Consider the following 17337-nt stretch of genomic DNA (forward strand, 5'->3'; position numbering starts at 1 on the left):
GTGTCTGAGCTATATAAAAAAGATGCCGATTTCTACCTTATATGAGAGCGTCTCCCGGTACTCACTTGACTCCTCATCTCTCTCCTCTCCCAGGCTGACAGCTACAGTGGGAGGGGCCGAGAATCCCCCACTGATGTCACTCAGGAGGAGGGGAGGAGAGGAGTAGAGAGCCGAACAGTCACATGAGCGCCGGGGGATGCTCTGATATATGGTAGAAATCTGCATTGTTTTTATATAGCTCAGACACTGGGACACATATAATTTTTAACAGAGGGGATGGGATGAATATAAAATGTTTTTAATAGCAGCAGGAGGGGAAGGGGTGGGCAGTGTCTTAAGCTGACAGGCAGAGGGGGAGGGGAGAGGGGAAGACAGAGAAGGACAGAGCAGGGCACATAAACACATAAAGCACATAAACTGACCACAGTGTCAGGGCCCAGCAGCTATGGTAAACCATGGTCAGTTTACAGGGGGGAGGGTATAGGCAGGCAGGATCAACCAGGTATTGCAGGTGATACAGGGGGCCAAATGACACAGCACAAGCACTGTGCTGTTATTCATCCTTTAAAGGAACAGGATTCTTTTTTTTTTAGGGTAACACAGGGGTTTATTTACTAAAGGCAAATCCACTTAGCACCACAAGTGCACTGCAAGTGCACTTGGAAGTGCAGTCACTGTAGATCTGAGGGGACATGCAAGGAAAATAAAAAAAACAGCATTTTTGATTGTACATGATTGAATGATAAAATCAGCAGAGCTTCCCCTCAGATCTGTGACTGCACTTCCAACAAGTGGTCAGGGCCAGGATTTATTTTGATGCAGTGCTACTTTAGAGCAGCAGAGAGATGAATCTATAAATGAAACTGATCTCACAGGTATATATAATTTAAAAAAGTTTGCAGAGCTTTTCATCCTGTTAAACTGTATGTACATTTGTTCTGTGCAAGTGCTGGCAAAATTGAATGTTACTAAGTTATTTTATCTCCAGTTTTAATGTTATTTGTTAAAAACAGGAGGTTAGGAAAATAATAATGGTGGGCACTATATGGAGCTGACAATCATAGAAAAAAAAGTATTTCCTGTGAGTATCAGCTCCATCTAGTGGTCATATTGTGGTATTTTCTATCATTTGTGAATGTAGAACATTCAACCTGGAGAGAAAATAGCATAATAGCATTTGTTTTTGCCCCATTTACACAGAATAAATGTATGTGAAGTTTCAAAGAATGAATAGCTCTGATTTTTTTTTTTTATAAACGCAGCCCTTATAGTGAATCTGTCTCATAATCTGTTTTACTGCTCCTGTTTATCACTGCCTTGCTGTGCGACAGGATTGATAAATCCCCACCATCTTATACGACAGACTTAAAGCCAGGTGTACATGAGCCACCTGCATGAATAAACAGTGTTGCCATTAGCCTTTGAATATCTTATTGTAAACAGGACAGTTTTAATCAGCGAATAAAATACTGAATACATGTTCCAGCTGTTGAATACAAGTCCCAACTGAAGCATAGCGTGCATTAGACTCAATTGCACGACTCACAGATGTCTCTTTACAATAACATTTTCTACATGTGCTTTTCAACAAGGTCATAATTTAGTAAATTCGGTAAATTTATTAAAATGTATTTAATAAAAAACTTTGTAAAATAAACAGAGCTTGTGCTATTCTTCTGCAACACTCTTCACCTGCCCAATTGTATGGTATGGCCTTACACCTATGTATGTAAAAGCAACCATGTGCACAGAAACTTAGATATTTGATTTAAAAAAAAACATTTGTGTGCAGAACAACCTATAGCTCTGGCTGCCATTTTAGTGAAATCCCCTGAAACGTGTGCATATGAAATATGATTAGTATTACTAAGAACTATTTTATATTAACTTGTTTGAAACCGATATATGCTAGAGTGGTCCTTTTTGTGATTTTATATATAGAAGACAAACCTCAGAGGATGTAAAGAGGTAGTTTTATATATAGCTTTATATTTAGAAGACAACCCTCAGAGGAAGTAAAGAGGTAGCTTTATATATAGAAGACGACCCTCAGAGGATGTAAAGAGGTAGTTTTATATATATAGAAGACAACCCTTAGAGGAAGTAAAGAGGTAGTTTTATATATAGAAGACAACCCTCAGAGGAAATAAAGAGGTAGCTTTATATATAGAAGACAACCCTCATAAGGATGTAAAGAGGTAGCTTTATATATAGAAGACAACCCTTAGAGGAAGTAAAGAGGTAGCTTTATATATAGAAGACAACCCTTAGAGGAAGTAATGAGGTAGCTTTATATATAGAAGACAACCCTTAGAGGAAGTAAAGAGGTAGCTTTATATATAGAAGACAACCCTCAGAGGATGTAAAGAGGTAGTTTTATATATAGAAGAAGACCCTCAGAGGATGTAAAGAGGTAGCTTTATATATAGAAGACAACCCTTAGAGGAAGTAAAGAGGTAGTTTTATATATAGAAGACAACCCTCAGAGGAAATAAAGAGGTAGCTTTATATGTAGAATACGACCCTCGGAGGATGTAAAGTGGTAGCTTTATATATAAAAGACAACCCTCAGAGGAAGTAAAGAGGTAGCTTTATATATAGAAGACGACCCTCAGAGGAAGTAAAGAGGTAGTTTTATCTATAGAAGACGACCCTCAGAGGAAGTAAAGAGGTAGTTTTATATATAGAAGACGACCCTCAGGGGAAGTAAAGAGGTAGCTGTAAATATTCAAAAGTGAATGTGTATATGCTGCAAATATTTTACTCAACATTATACATTTCTAGAGATGTCTTGACCAGATCATTCTCATCAAGATTCAGTGCAGATCCAGACAATTTGCAAATAAAGAATACCCACAAATATCACACGTTCTTTTCTTTCTTTTATGCTTTTATTTAAAAAAAATGCTTACTCATTCTTTCTAGAGATGTCATGCTGGCATACCATTGTAGCAAGCTGTGTTACCTGGTGTTCTATGTATAAAATAATCAATAAACAAGTGAAATCCTTAGAATCCCCTAGAATCCAAACTGCAACAATTATAAATCTTATCTGAGACCCAACAAGATGCAGTAAGAAATTAAAATCCCTGTGGATTAGCACACTCCCTTGCTAACCCACAAAATCAAAGCATAGCTAAAATACCTTCCTTCACTTCAGTAGTTTTACTGTAATGCCCTGTTGAATCAAATTAGGTAATGCATAACGATCCCTAGACCCAAAATAGTGTAAGATTTAAAGTGATTGTAAGGTCTTGTTTTTTTTCAATAAAAGTAACAAACATGTTATACTTACCTGCTCTGTTGCAGTGGATTTGTACAGGGCAGCCCGGATCCTCCTCTTCTCAAGTCCCTCTTCTGCTCTCCTGGCCCCTCCCTCCTGTCCGGTGCCCCCCTAGCAAGCACCCAAGCTGAGCTGCACCTCCCTGTGTCCATTCAGACACGCAGTGTGGCCCAGCCCCGCCCCTCTCTCTCCTTTCTCTGCAGCCAAGCAGCAGGGGAAATCTGTGCAACACAAGTTGATTATGGTGTGCCCAGGCACACCTCGCACACCCTGTGCGCATGCCTATGCAAGCTATACATCTTAGTTGTGTAAATAGGGTTAGAACATGAGTACTTAGATTTACCTAGCAATGGCTAAGTTTGACACACAGAGGTATTATTTGGTACTCAAGAGATAGGAGCCTGTGTAAGAGAATGGTAATATGGTGGAATGTAAGGCTACATCCAGCTCTAGGGGATTTTCTAGGGGATTTTCATAACACGTTAATCGTTACACACCGGTCCAGAACCTCTTGATCTTGGGGCATTCTTGCCACATATGTAAGAGAGTGCCTGGCGAATGGCATCCCTGGAAACATTTTTTCAGAGGCAGTGGGTGTGAACTTTGCTAAGCGTTGTGCAACCATGTACCCATTGCATAAATCATTTGTACATTCAACATTTGATACAATAAATATAAGAGATTAGGACATGGATCACCATGGTAAGCTGGGCTAAGCATTTGGAAAAAAATAGGAGTGTGTGGTTGGTCCACCAATCATGTGACCCAAGAACTTGAGCAGGTCTCTAGCACGTGTTATTATTACATCTTAATTACAGATGGTCATCTCAGTTTCTGATTTTAATGCTGAGATATCTGCCTAGAATTGCCTTATTGATGTAAATTATTATACAGGATTTGTATAGCGCCAACTGTTTGCGCAGCGTTTAGATGTTTGCAAATGTTTGTAGTTGTGCATATAAAGAGGTAAATCATTTTGACTCAGCTGTTAGTTTCATGTGTGAATAATTATAAGATCTAAACACAAGAGAAAAGTTCCCTACGCAGGAGGAAATGCAGTATTTTCCATTTTATAGTCTATTCTATTCCCTTTCAGAGAGAGCTTCAGACATTAGCAGACAGTTTATGGTCTGATGTAGATGCTGTTGCTTTTCATTCTATGAGAAGAGAGCAGATTCAAAGGATACAACACCTCGTGATAGTGCACCAAAGCAACTGAGAAACAGGATGACGTTCTGTGTAAATTGCAGATTAAAATGCTAATTGTCCTTAACAGTGTTTAAACACATTTCAGAGTGATATGTGCGTAGAGGTGAGTACACTGAGACAGTTTTAGCATTGAGAAATATACATTACAGCCTTGATATGCAATACAATGCAAATGTTTTCATACATATATAAAACCAGTGTTTTATGTTCTTATAAAAAATGATCCTTAGCATGAAATATCATCTTATATTAGTGTAGTAATAAAGTATGCAGTACACAAGACATAACTCTCATTATAAAAGCTCAAACAGAAATGGTTGTGGCTTTGCTCCAAGGTGCTCTGTCAATGTTCATTAATTTTCTCAGCAATGCACCTAAACTCTAATCAACAATATAAAATAATTTGGACTCTTTACAAGGAATCATGCCGTTTTACATGCTTACATTGGCATACAGCTCTTTGTTCATACTGGCTTATGTGTCCAGCTGTTAAACACATTAGTATGCCTGAAAGTGGAGGATACTAGTTTGTGTGTATGTAAAAAATCAGGCTGTTAGACTTTTGCAAACAGTATGTTATACAGTGGGGACAGAAAGTATTCAGACCCCCTTAAATTTTTCACTCTTTGTTATATTGCAGCCATTTGCTAAAATCATTTCATTTCATTTTTTCCTCATTAATGTACACACAGCACCCCATATTGACAGAAAAACACAGAATTGTTGACATTTTTGCAGATTTATTAAAAAAGAAAAACTGAAATATCACATGGTCCTAAGTATTCAGACCCTTTGCTCAGTATTTAGTAGAAGCACATTTTTGATCTAATACAGCCATGAGTCTTTATGGGAAAGATGCAACAAGTTTTTCACACCTGGATTTGGGGATCCTCTGCCATTCCTCCTTGCAAATCCTCTCCAGTTCTGTCAGGTTGGATGGTAAACGTTGGTGGACAGCCATTTTTAGCTCTCTCCAGAGATGCTCAATTGGGTTTAAGTCAGGGCTCTGGCTGGGCCATTCAAGAACAGTCACAGAGTTGTTGTGAAGCCATTCCTTTGTTATTTTAGCTGTGTGCTTAGGGTCATTGTCTTGTTGGAAGGTAAACTTTCAGCTCGGTCTGATGTCCTGAGCACTCTGGAGAAGGTTTTCGTCCAGGATATCCCTGTACTTGGCTGCATTCATCTTTCCCTCGATTGCAACCAGTCGTCCTGTCCCTGCAGCTGAAAAACACCCCCACATCATGATGCTGCCACCACCATGCTTCACTGTTGGGACTGTATTGGACAGGTGATGAGCAGTGCCTGGTTTTCTCCACACATACCACTTAGAATTAAGGCCAAAAAGTTCTATCTTGGTCTCATCAGACCAGAGAATCTTATTTCTCACCATCTTGGAGTCCTTCAGGTGTTTTTTAGCAAACTCCGTGCGGGCTTTCATGTGTCTTGCACTGAGTAGAGGCTTCTGTTGGGCCACTCTGCCGTAAAGCCCTGACTGGTGGAGGGCTGCAGTGATGGTTGACTTTCTACAACTTTCTCCCATCTCCCAACTGCATCTCTGGAATTTAGCCACAGTGATCTTCGGGCTCTTCTCCCCCGATAGCTCAGTTTGGCCGGACGGCCAGCTCTAGGAAGGGTTCTGGTTGTCCCAAACATCTTCCATTTAAGGATTATGGAGGCCACTGTGCTCTTAGGAACCTTAAGTGCAGCAGAAATTTTTTTGTAACCCTGGCCAGATCTGTGCCTTGCCACAATTCTGTCTCTGAGCTCTTCAGGCAGTTCCTTTGACCTCATGATTCTCATTTGCTCTGACATGCACTGTGAGCTGTAAGGTCTTATATAGACAGGTGTGTGGCTTTCCAAATCAAGTCCAGTCAGTATAATCAAACACAGCTGGACTCAAATGAAGGTGTAGAACCATCTCAAGGATGATCAGAAGAAATGGACAGCACCTGAGTTAAATATATGAGTGTCACAGCAAAGGGTCTGAATACTTAGGACCTGTTTTCAGTTTTTCTTTTTAAGAAATCTGCAAAAATTTCAACAATTCTGTGTTTTTCTGTTAATATGGGGTGCTGTGTGTACATTAATGAGGAAAAAAAATGAACTTAAATGATTTTAGCAAATGGCTGCAATATAACAAAGAGTGAAAAATTTAAGGGGGTCTGAATACTTTCCGTCCCCACTGTAATTTTTCATTCTGGCCTTGATCTGGTGTGCAAGATGTAAAATGTACAACCTCTGACGCTCTAATGTGGTGCTTTAGAGTCTGATAAACTTTCCACTCTTCCAGCACTGACATGCCTTGCCCCCTCTTAGGACTGTGGGTGTCCTTTCATGTGCAGCACTACAAAACAACAAAAAGAGGTTGTGTCCTGGGAAGTTCTCTGTAAGAACAATTGTTTTTATTCTTTGCCAGTAACTGCATGTGTAAGGCCCCTTTCACACAGGCACCTCTGTGAAGCAGGATCCGTTTGCTCAGTGGGGTATCTGCTGATCCCCTCTGAGCAGGCAGATAACTGGTCTGTGTCCGCTCCGATATGCAGAGCGGATGCGGACACAACCTGCTCTCGCCTCTGGGGCAATCGGATGGAAACGGACTGTCTGTTCGTTTCCATCTGATGCCATTCTATCTGATCCAACAGATGTTTTTGGCAGATCGGATGGTGGCGGGTGTCAGCGGACATGTGTCCGCTGACATCCGCTGCTCCATTGAACAGAGTGGAGGGTCCGATCAGGTCCACCCGAAAAAAATGACAGCCAGACCTGATTGGATCATCCGTGTGAAAAGGGCCTAATAGGACAATCCTATCCACACCCTGGCCTCTCTTAAGCTGGCCAAAGACAGATCGAAATTCCTCTGGTTCAGTGGGGAGTGGTTGAATTTCAGTCAGTGTGTGGCCATCCCTGCGGTTTGAACTGTAAACTTCAAAACAAAATTAAATTGACCCCAAAACCATTATAGTTTCCCTTTAGATAATATTGGGGTTAGACTAATCTTAATTCTGGTTTTATAGTGTTTAAAAAAACATGATCAACATAGGAGTAAAAGGAAACCATGTAATATTCACCAGTAATGTTTTATCCAGCATTAGCATATGTAAATGCCTACAAATCCAAGAGATCATATCAAAAGTTTTCATATTAGCATATATATTGGGTTAGACTTAGTGTTGGTCAATTGATTTTGTTTGACATAGTGGTAGGTGTAGTATATATGAGTTTACAGTAAAACCTTGGTTTGCGAGCATAATTCGTTCCAGAAACATGCTTGTAATCCAAAGCACTTGTATATCAAAGCATTTTTTTACAGGGTATAAAAGAGAAGAAAGGCATCTCTAAGTGTAGCAATAGGTTGCTAAATGTTGTGCCTTCATTAAATATAACCATATTGCTACACTTAGAGGCTCCTCTCTTCTTTTTTATACTCAGTTGTGACATGACGCTACTCTTATATCAAGACATCGCTTGTATATCAAGGCAAAATTTATTAAAACATTTTGCTTGTCTTGCAAAATGCTCTCAAACCAAGTTACTCTCAAACCAAGGTTTTACTGTACTAATATAGTCTAATTGGCTGCATTTACTTTTGCTGCAAGTTGACATTCTAGGTGAACCTGGACAATCTAAGGAAGCATAGTAGTGATGGTTTGATTTTCTTCCATAAAGCACCCTCAATCACCTTTATATCAAAAAGCCAAATGATCTATGAATTAGGACACCCCCAGAATATTTATTTTATGGTGCCAGTCGTGTCACAGCTCAGAAGTATGCAGAGAATAATATAGAGTAAAAGTGGTTAATAAAATTGAGAATGCACCACTTTAAAGTATTTTGCACATTTGCAGCCACATTTAAGAAAAGCCCACTATATGTTTTTTTTTTGTTCCCATTCACACAGCATAGCATACTCAAAATTAGTAAAAAAAAATATTCTTACTTTTTAAATGTTTGTTTGGAGTAGGCCTCTGGGCAGATGCCAAGCTACTCTGAACAATTTCACAGTGATCCTGTGCCCACTGAAAAAGAGGGATACACTGAGGTTTCCCTCTTTAACATACAATGCAAGAATCACAGCTGATTAGGGAAAGACAGTATTGAAATCTGGTTTACGACCAATAATGAAATCTGCAAGCACAGTACAGGCAGAGGTAAACCAGTGGTGTCCAACCTGTGGCCCCAAATGGCGATTAATGCGGCCCAACACAAAATTGTAAACTTACCTAAAAATGTTTTTTTTTGTAAAAATGCGTTTACACTTAGGGAGCACATGTGGCTAAAGAAAATGTTGCACATTTATATAATTATATAACTATAATGTGGTGCTAATGTTGTGCTTTAGAGTCTGATAAACTTTCTACTCTTCCGGCCTTTAAGTATGGCACTGACATGCCTTGCCCCCTCTTAGGACTGTGGTAGTCCTTTCATGTGCAGCACTACAAAACATCAAAAAGAGGCTAAAGAAAATGTTTCACATTTATATAATTATATAACTATATCTGGTGTGCAAGAACAACCTCTGATGCTCTAATGTGGTGCTTAGAGTCTGATAACCTTTCCACTCTTCCAGCCTATAAGTATGGCACTGACATGTCTTGCCCCCTCTTAGGACTGTGGTAGTCCTTTCATGTGCAGAACTACAAAACAACAAAAAGTGGCTAAAGAAAATGTTGCAAATTCTTTAGCCTTTAGTATCTCTTTATTGGACTTTTATAAGTTTTATCTTCCCAAAGAAAAATTTCACACACTTTACAACCAAGCCTTATTCATGTCATCGGTTTTCGGCAGCACTTATAATTGTGAGCAACTATTTTTCAGTTTAAAGCACACAAAGGGCAAAATTAGAACCAAAATATCTAGTGAGCACCCTAAGAATACATTGAGAATTGCTACTACATCCATCGAACCAACTTTTGATGTGTTAGTTTATCAAAAACAGTGTCAAATATTGCACTCGTTTTTATGTTGCCCTCTTTCACTTTTAATACTACAAAAAAATTACCGTAAGTTTTATTTCTCAGATAGGTACATTAACATTATTAGTGATCGTTAACTTGTGATCTGCCTGACTTCTTCTGCTGATCAGCTATCTTTATTGTTAGTGATTTTATGTGTGGTCCAAGACAATCCCTCTTCTTCCAGTGTGGCTCAGGAAGGTCAAAAGGTTGGACACCCCTGCAGCAAACAATAACTCCCTAGCGCCTCATAAATATTAAGGAGAAATTAAATTTAAGCAGGATTTTCAGTCCTGGAGTTTTCAGAAACGAACATTAAAAAAGGTAACCAGTGATTTTTAAAAATGTTTTCACGTAATGGTATGCGAATTGGAACATGTAAAAATAGGTGTTATCGTCATTTATCTGTAAAATAGAAATATACTTTAAAGCTCGATTAAACTTTTTGTTTCAATCCACTATATACATACCTGGTGTATTCAAACAATGGACCCACAAAGTCTAAAGCTAGAAATACATTGGTCATTTTTTTCGTTCAACCAGCAGGTTGAAAAACAAAAAAAAATTACCTGATTCAGGGGAATCACTTCTGCTGAGTTATTGTATTTTAACATCGGGGAGACCAACCCACCATCAGAATATATTGATCAATGCTGCCAGTGGCATAGATTGTTCAAGAAAATTAAATGAAATGGTACTCCTGCGCTGTCACAAATAAAGGAAAAAATATGATTCAAAAACAGTTAAGCAAGGCATATAATCCACGAGCAGCGAGCTCGTACTCATACGTCAATTCCGGTCTATCTTAGGCACAATCCCAACGCGTATCGTCACGTATCTTGTGACTTCATGAGGGGATCCCCTGTTGAAGTCATGTCATACATGACGATACGTGTCAGGATTGGGCAACAGGTAGACCGGTAGTGATGTAGGAGTACAAGCTCGCTGCTCGTGGATTATATGCCTTGATTAACTGTTTCTATATGTGAGTAAAATTACGTTTTTTAATAAAATACAATTTAAGAAACTATATCACACTATTGGAACCCCTTTATTAGTATACCATCACCACGGAGGAGACTAGGTGGAAACCCCAGAATCACATCCAAGGAAGCATTGCCATGTATCCAGTTCCTAGGGCAGCGTTTATTACAGAAAGATCCCCAAAGATAAGAGAAGGCACAAGGATCCCCCATGAGAGATATCTATACCTAATGCTGTTACCTTACAGCAGTAAGGTGAGAGGCCTGTGAGCACTGAGGTGTCACATACACTATAAGAAGAGACACCAATCACTGTTATTCGCCATTTGGAATGTGCAAGAAGTAGAGCACTTTTAGTTTAGTTGCACCTATGGATGTACATTGTCACTGCTGGGACTTTTTTACACATTTGTATTTACCCTATCAGTCACTTTATTGGCACTTGAGATTTATGGACATTTAGAAGTATTACCAATTTTGATTGTTCAGGAAAAACCTGACAGGCTGCTTGTACAGATGTCGATCTGCTGAACCGTCCAAATTCCGATCCATGTATGAACACTCTTAAAGTTTGTTTTCTTTAGGAAGCAGTCACAGCTGAAAAAAAGAGTACCTTACTAGCATGCAGTGTTACCAACCTCCTGCAGCATTTTTTAATGACAAAACATGGCATATTTACTGAGGGGGGCACATTTTTTACTGACAATCTGAAAAATGATAGAACTCCTATTAAAAAACAAAGACAACCGATATTTAAACAGTATAAACACAATATGGAAACAATACTCATAACAAGTAATTTGCCTGATTTACACTTAAAATGTCAACACAGAATGACAAATTATCGACCCCCTGATTGTTACAGACAGTTGTAAAAATTCTACTAGAACTCTCCAATCAGCAGGGATTATGTGTATTGCAGCTTGTAGAGTTATAGGGCGTACACACGGTCGGACTTTGTTCGGACATTCCGACAACAAAATACATGGATTTTTTCCGACGGATGTTGGCTCAAACTTGTCTTGCATACACACGGTCACACAAAGTTGTCGGAAAATCCGATCGTTCTAAACGCGGTGACGTAAAACACGTACGTCAGGCCTATAAAAGGGGCAGTGGCCAATAGCTTTCATCTCTTTATTTATTCTGAGCATGCATGGCACTTTGTCCGTCGGATTTGTGTACACACGATCGGAATTTCCGACAACGGATTTTGTTGTCAGAAAATTTTATCTCCTGCTCTCCAACTTTGTGTGTTGGAAAATCCGATGGAAAATGTCCGATGGAGCCCACACACGGTCGGAATTTCCGACAACACGCTCCGATCGGACATTTTCCATCGGAAAATCCGACTGTGTGTACGGGGCATTATAAGCCTGATTTAGCAAGGGTTGTATTAGAGAGACCCCTGCATCCACAGGGAGAGCAAGGATCTTTCTGTACAGCATGATGGTGGGGACAGGCCTTTCTACATGAGAAATTTTTGTTTTAATGTGTCTGCAATGTATTCAGTTGATTAATTAATTTGGATTTTTATGAATGTATGCACTACTAAAATAATTGATTTTTACTATTTGGGAGAGTATTTTATACCATGCCTCTGTGTCCATAGAGTATTGGTAATCTTATAGGTTCACTGCACAATAGATAAAATAGGAACGGATAATAGAGATGCTTGTTTCCTTCTAGAAATCTTTCAGGTTATTGCCTCATAATAAGCAGAAGCTGAATCAGCTAAATCCAAATTTGGGCTGGTAAAGTAATGCTTCAATTGAATATATTTGTACCTTTCAGGAAAAGGGATCTGCGTAGTAAATCTCAACAGATTAGAGGTTAGCTGTTTTCAGGAAAGTAAGAGATAAGAGTAAGAAAGCTTTATTATAACGTCCATTCCATTTAGTGATTATAACAGCATACCCAAAACAAAAAAATGAAAGCATTATGTGAAAGAGCTGCTAATAATAAGGCTGTATATAAAGGTCCCACCCCTGTACGGAGACTGCGGTTTTTGGCATCCTGTCATTCATTCTCTCATCTTGCTGTGGAACCTTTTGCATTGTGTAAGCTGCCATTGCTGGCAAGAGGAAAGCACAAAATAACAGTTTTCTCTGGGATTGCAGGACAGGAAGTCATCTGTGCTTTGGAAAAATTAGTCCCATTCATAGAAACTTAATTTTAATTATCTTAAATTTACCAACTATTCACATAATAGCATAGTCTATAATTCCGTGGAATCTCAGCAGCAGAAGCTGCCAGTGTTAGAATAATTTGTTGCTTCATTTACAGTAAGTCAGCTATCCCCAACCCTTGGCAGCTTGTGAGACATGCTGAAATGTAACAAATGAGGTTGCATCATCAAAATATTGCGTTAGAATGCTGTTAATAATAATGTCTCGTGTTATAATAAAATGATATAAAATCTGCATCTCTGCTTTACTTGTTCAGAGAGAATAAATAATGCAGCAGCTGTTCAGATAGACACTGAGATGCCAAGAAGACCAACACCAAGACGTGTATTTATAGAAGAATTTGCATAGCTGTTTGTCCATCAAAACTGTATATAAAATCGTTTTGTGCAAATGGGGCAAATTCAAATGTTTTGTGCTATATTTTCTGCTGATCGAGAATGTGTGACTGGAGAAAATACTGCATTATGGCCAATAGATGGCACTGACTATCATAGGCAACAAGCATGCGCATTAGCTCCATCTAGTGGTATTTTCCGCATTTCCACATTCGATTTTGCCCCATTTGCACAGGTCAAGTTTATATACAGTTTAAAAGGACAAACAACTGTGCATTTATTTTTAAATACAATCCCAAGAGTTGCACAAATGGTAAAAGTAAACAGGGTCACTTATCCAGCGCACAAGATAATAGAATAGATCCAGCTTAAGCAGCGCTCAAAAAACAAAAACTCATAAAATTGAAAATAAAAAATTAAATAAAAAAACGTATGAGCAAAAACAAACTGTTGAAAATTATAAAAATTGTGACAGTCCTGGTGTTGGGTAATTTCTCATATTAAAAAACAGTTCATATCACTAAAGAGATGTTCCACTATCCCAAGAGTTACTGAGTACTCCATGTGCCTGACACACAACTAGTTGGCCACTGCTGATCTATGTGAAAGAAGGACTCACCCTAAACCAGCAATAGGCATATGCAGGCCTTATGATCTTTTTATGTAATGATCAAGGACAGATTGTGAATTGTGATCAGCGGGCACCGACCAATTGATGACCGCCGGCATCCGCTGATCGGCGAGGAAGAAGACAGGACAGAGTTCTGCATATGTAAACAATACAGAGCTTTGTCCTGTCAGTGGGGATGTGGCGATTTTTGTTTCCCTGCAAAGCAGGAAATAAAAACCATAACATCCCTTAGTAAAAGCAGCACACAGTACACACATAAACACTGGCTAGGCACACATTCAACTCTTTGATTGCTCTAGATGTTAACCCCTTCCCAGCCAGTGTCATTAGTACATTGAAAGTGCATATTTTTAGCACTGATCACTGTATTATTGTCACTGGTTCCAGCAAAGTGTCAGTTAATTTCAGACTGCCCACAATACTATCACAGTCCCGCTATAAGTTGCTGATGGCTGCCATTACAAGTATAAAAAAATAAAAAAACAAAAAAAAAATTCTAGTATAAATACCATGGTTTATAGACACTATAACATTTGTGTGAACCAATCAATATACGCTTATGGGATTTTGACTTTGTTTTTATCAAAACTATGTAGCAGAAACATATTGGCCTAAATTTATGAAAAAATATGATTTTTAATTTTTTTTTAATTGGATATCTTTTATAGCAGAAAGTAAAAAATATTGTTTGTTTTTCTAAATTGTTGGTCGTTTATAGCACAAAAAACCCAAAGGTAATCAAATACCATCAAAAGAAAGCTCTATTTGTGGTGATAAAAACAATATGAATTTTGTTCCTGTACAGCGTTGCCGGCCCGCAAAATTGTCACGTAGCCTCCCTATGATTATATCAGATTTTTGAATCTCAAAGCGGTACATTGTTTTGCATAGCAATTTGTCGTTTTATATTGTAGGCCTGTAATTCTTAGTAATAACACACTAAAATCTGTCCAAACAAGAGTCTAGTAGACATCCCGGCTATGTTAAAGTTTGAAACACGAAATCATAAATTATAATATAATAAATAACTATAAACAATTATAAAAAATAATAATATAATAATAATAATGAATTTCCCCACGATTCACTATTATCGCTCAATTCTGCAAGTGTTCTAATTTACTATTGCTGTTTTCTAGCTGGTCTAAAACTGCTTTTGACATAAAAGGATGCTTTTTGGATGCCACGGACAATCTCAAGTTTCCAGGCAGAAAGAACAGTATATATCATATAAAACTGCATGCAGGGCACTGGACAAAGCACTGGGGACAAAAGGGAGGTGAAATGACTTGATACAGTAATGTAATCTGTAAGATTACAGTGTACTGTATGTGTTTTGTTTTTTGTACTTTTTGAATTTGCGGCCAGGCTCCACCCCCATGCGGAACAGAGCCCGGAACACAGAGCATTGGGCAGAGGATCCGGTGGGGGACACAGCGGGGGGGATCCTGGTGACAAGGTAAGTAATCTAGACCAGGATTCTGCAATGCAATCCCGAGTGTGGCTTGGGGTTACCGCTAATGGTACTGAAATTTAACCTCGAGCCACACTCGGGAATATCGCCAGGGAGGTTAAAGTAGCACAATGCCAAAAAGCAAAAAATGGCTTGGTCATGAAGGGGGTAAATCTTCTGGAGGTCAAGTGGCTATATGCGTGGTTTGTGAGTAAATTATGTTTGTTTACTAATTTATTAACTGGTACCCTGGTAATGCAAGAGGTTGGCACACCCTTCCTGCTTCTTGTCGTACAGATATAGCCATGATTATACAGAGCCAGTTTACCAACTTGCATACAGCTATTTCAGGCTTCTCAGCCCTCATCAGTGCAAGATATGGCTTTAATGGCTCTATGGTGTAAGGCTTGTGGGTCCAGGAGAACAGTATATCTGTTAAGGTTATAGTAAGGCTGTACAAAAGGCAATTGAAAAGCCCATCTTTAACCACTTTCCGAATGAAGCGGGGGCTTCCAGTCCCGGGAGGGCGTCAATAGAAGTCCTCCCGTGATCACGCTGCTCGCGTGCCCCCCTGTGGACTCAGCTGATCACAGAACAGGGTAAAGGGCCAAATACAGTGGCCCTTTAACACGTGATCAGCTGTCAGCCAGTGACAACTGATCATGGAAGTAAACAGAAGCAGGTTATCGACTTTTTTTCTCCTCACGATCGGTGAGAGGAGAATAGAAGAAAGACGATAATCGGCTTCTGTTACAGGGAAGTCGGTCCCAATCAGTGCCCACCAGTGCTGCCAATCAGTGCCCATCAGTGCCTCATTATCAGTGTCACCTATCAGTGCTGTCTATCAGTGCCGCCTACCAGTGCCTATCAGTGCCCATCAGTGCCCATCAGTGCCAATCAGTGCCAATCAGTGCCACCTATTAGAGGCCATCAGTGCCACCTATGAGAGCTGCCTCATCAGAGCCTCCTCAGTGTCCACCAGTGCCACCTCATCAGTGCCCACCAGTGCCACCCATCTGTGCAGCTTCTGCCACCTATTAAAGGCCATTAGTGCCACCTATCAGTGCCGCCTCATCAGTGCCCATCAGTGCAGCCTTATCAGCGCACATCAGTGAAGGATAAAAATTACCTGTTTGCAAAATTGTATGACAAACTATCAAAAACATTTTTTTTTTTTCAAAATTTTTGTTTCTTTAGCAAAAAAATTAAAAACCCAGCGGTAATTAAAAAACACCAAAATAAAGCTCTATTTGTGTGAAAGCTGAAAATTTGCCTGGGCAGGAAGGGGGTATAAGTGCCCAGTAAGCAAGTGGTTCAAGTACTGGGACCCAGCATTGCCTTCTTGTGACAGAAGGCATCCTCACAAGCATGAAACGCCCAAATAAAGAGCTCAGTCACTGCCTTATTCCTAAGGATAGGGAAAATATATTTGCTTTTTAGATTACTGGTTACATGGGAGAAAATCTATCACTTACCTTTTGGAACAGATTTTAAACTGGGAATTCTTTGAAGCAACTCAATATCCTGCTGCCTCTGTAGACCATACAGTGACGCCACTGGTGTGTAGGGTAAATCATTGTGAGTCTGTCTAATACATGCAGGCATCAATACAGACCACAGGGTATAGAATACGGGTCCTTTATGCTACAGGCCTTTTGCAGCCTGACAGAATGTGTTTAATAATGTGGAAGACACACATCACATGGGACTAAGAAAAGCAGATAGAACATCTGTCTCCGGATCCAAGAGATAAAAAGAGGTTTGCCCAGAAGTGTTTCATAAATACAAGTGTGCCACTGTTACAGATTTGCAGTGTTGCAATGCCAGATTGTCAGATGGAACAGATTGCCAACTAATGAAGCCAATGTAGCACATTTGCAAGAATACAGAAATCTAAATGAAGTAAGAGATGCAAGTCATTACTGACTGCTTACCAGTTTTATATGAATCTGGCAACTGCTAAAATGTACATGTTAGTATGAGGGCTGTATTTGTTTAATCACTTGCCTTAAAGCGAAGTTCCACCCATTTCTATGTTTATTAACCACTTGCCGGCCAGCTGCCGTCATTATACTGCGGCAGGTCGGCTCGTTCGTCGACTCCTTTAAGAGCCATAGCAGGCTCACGCGCCCGCTGCTTGGCGGGGGACCTGATGCGCGTGGCCGGCGGCCGTGATGTCTGCCAACCACCTGCGATCGCGGGAAAGAGAACCAGAGCGGGGATCTGTCAATGTAAACAGACAGATCCCCATTCTGACCGGGAAGTAGAGAGAGTTCTGCTGTTTCTGGTGATTAGGAACAGC

The 17337-nt window shown here is 39.6% G+C and overlaps 1 protein-coding gene across 6 annotated transcripts in view; it reads left to right on the top strand.

Moving 5' to 3' along the window:
- Positions 1–17337, top strand: part of FGF12 (fibroblast growth factor 12) — a 648489-nt gene that overhangs the window by 421180 nt on the left and 209972 nt on the right. The window lies entirely within an intron of this gene.

Source organism: Aquarana catesbeiana, linkage group LG04 (assembly GCF_042186555.1).
Source record: "Aquarana catesbeiana isolate 2022-GZ linkage group LG04, ASM4218655v1, whole genome shotgun sequence".
Lineage (NCBI taxonomy): Eukaryota > Metazoa > Chordata > Amphibia > Anura > Ranidae > Aquarana > Aquarana catesbeiana.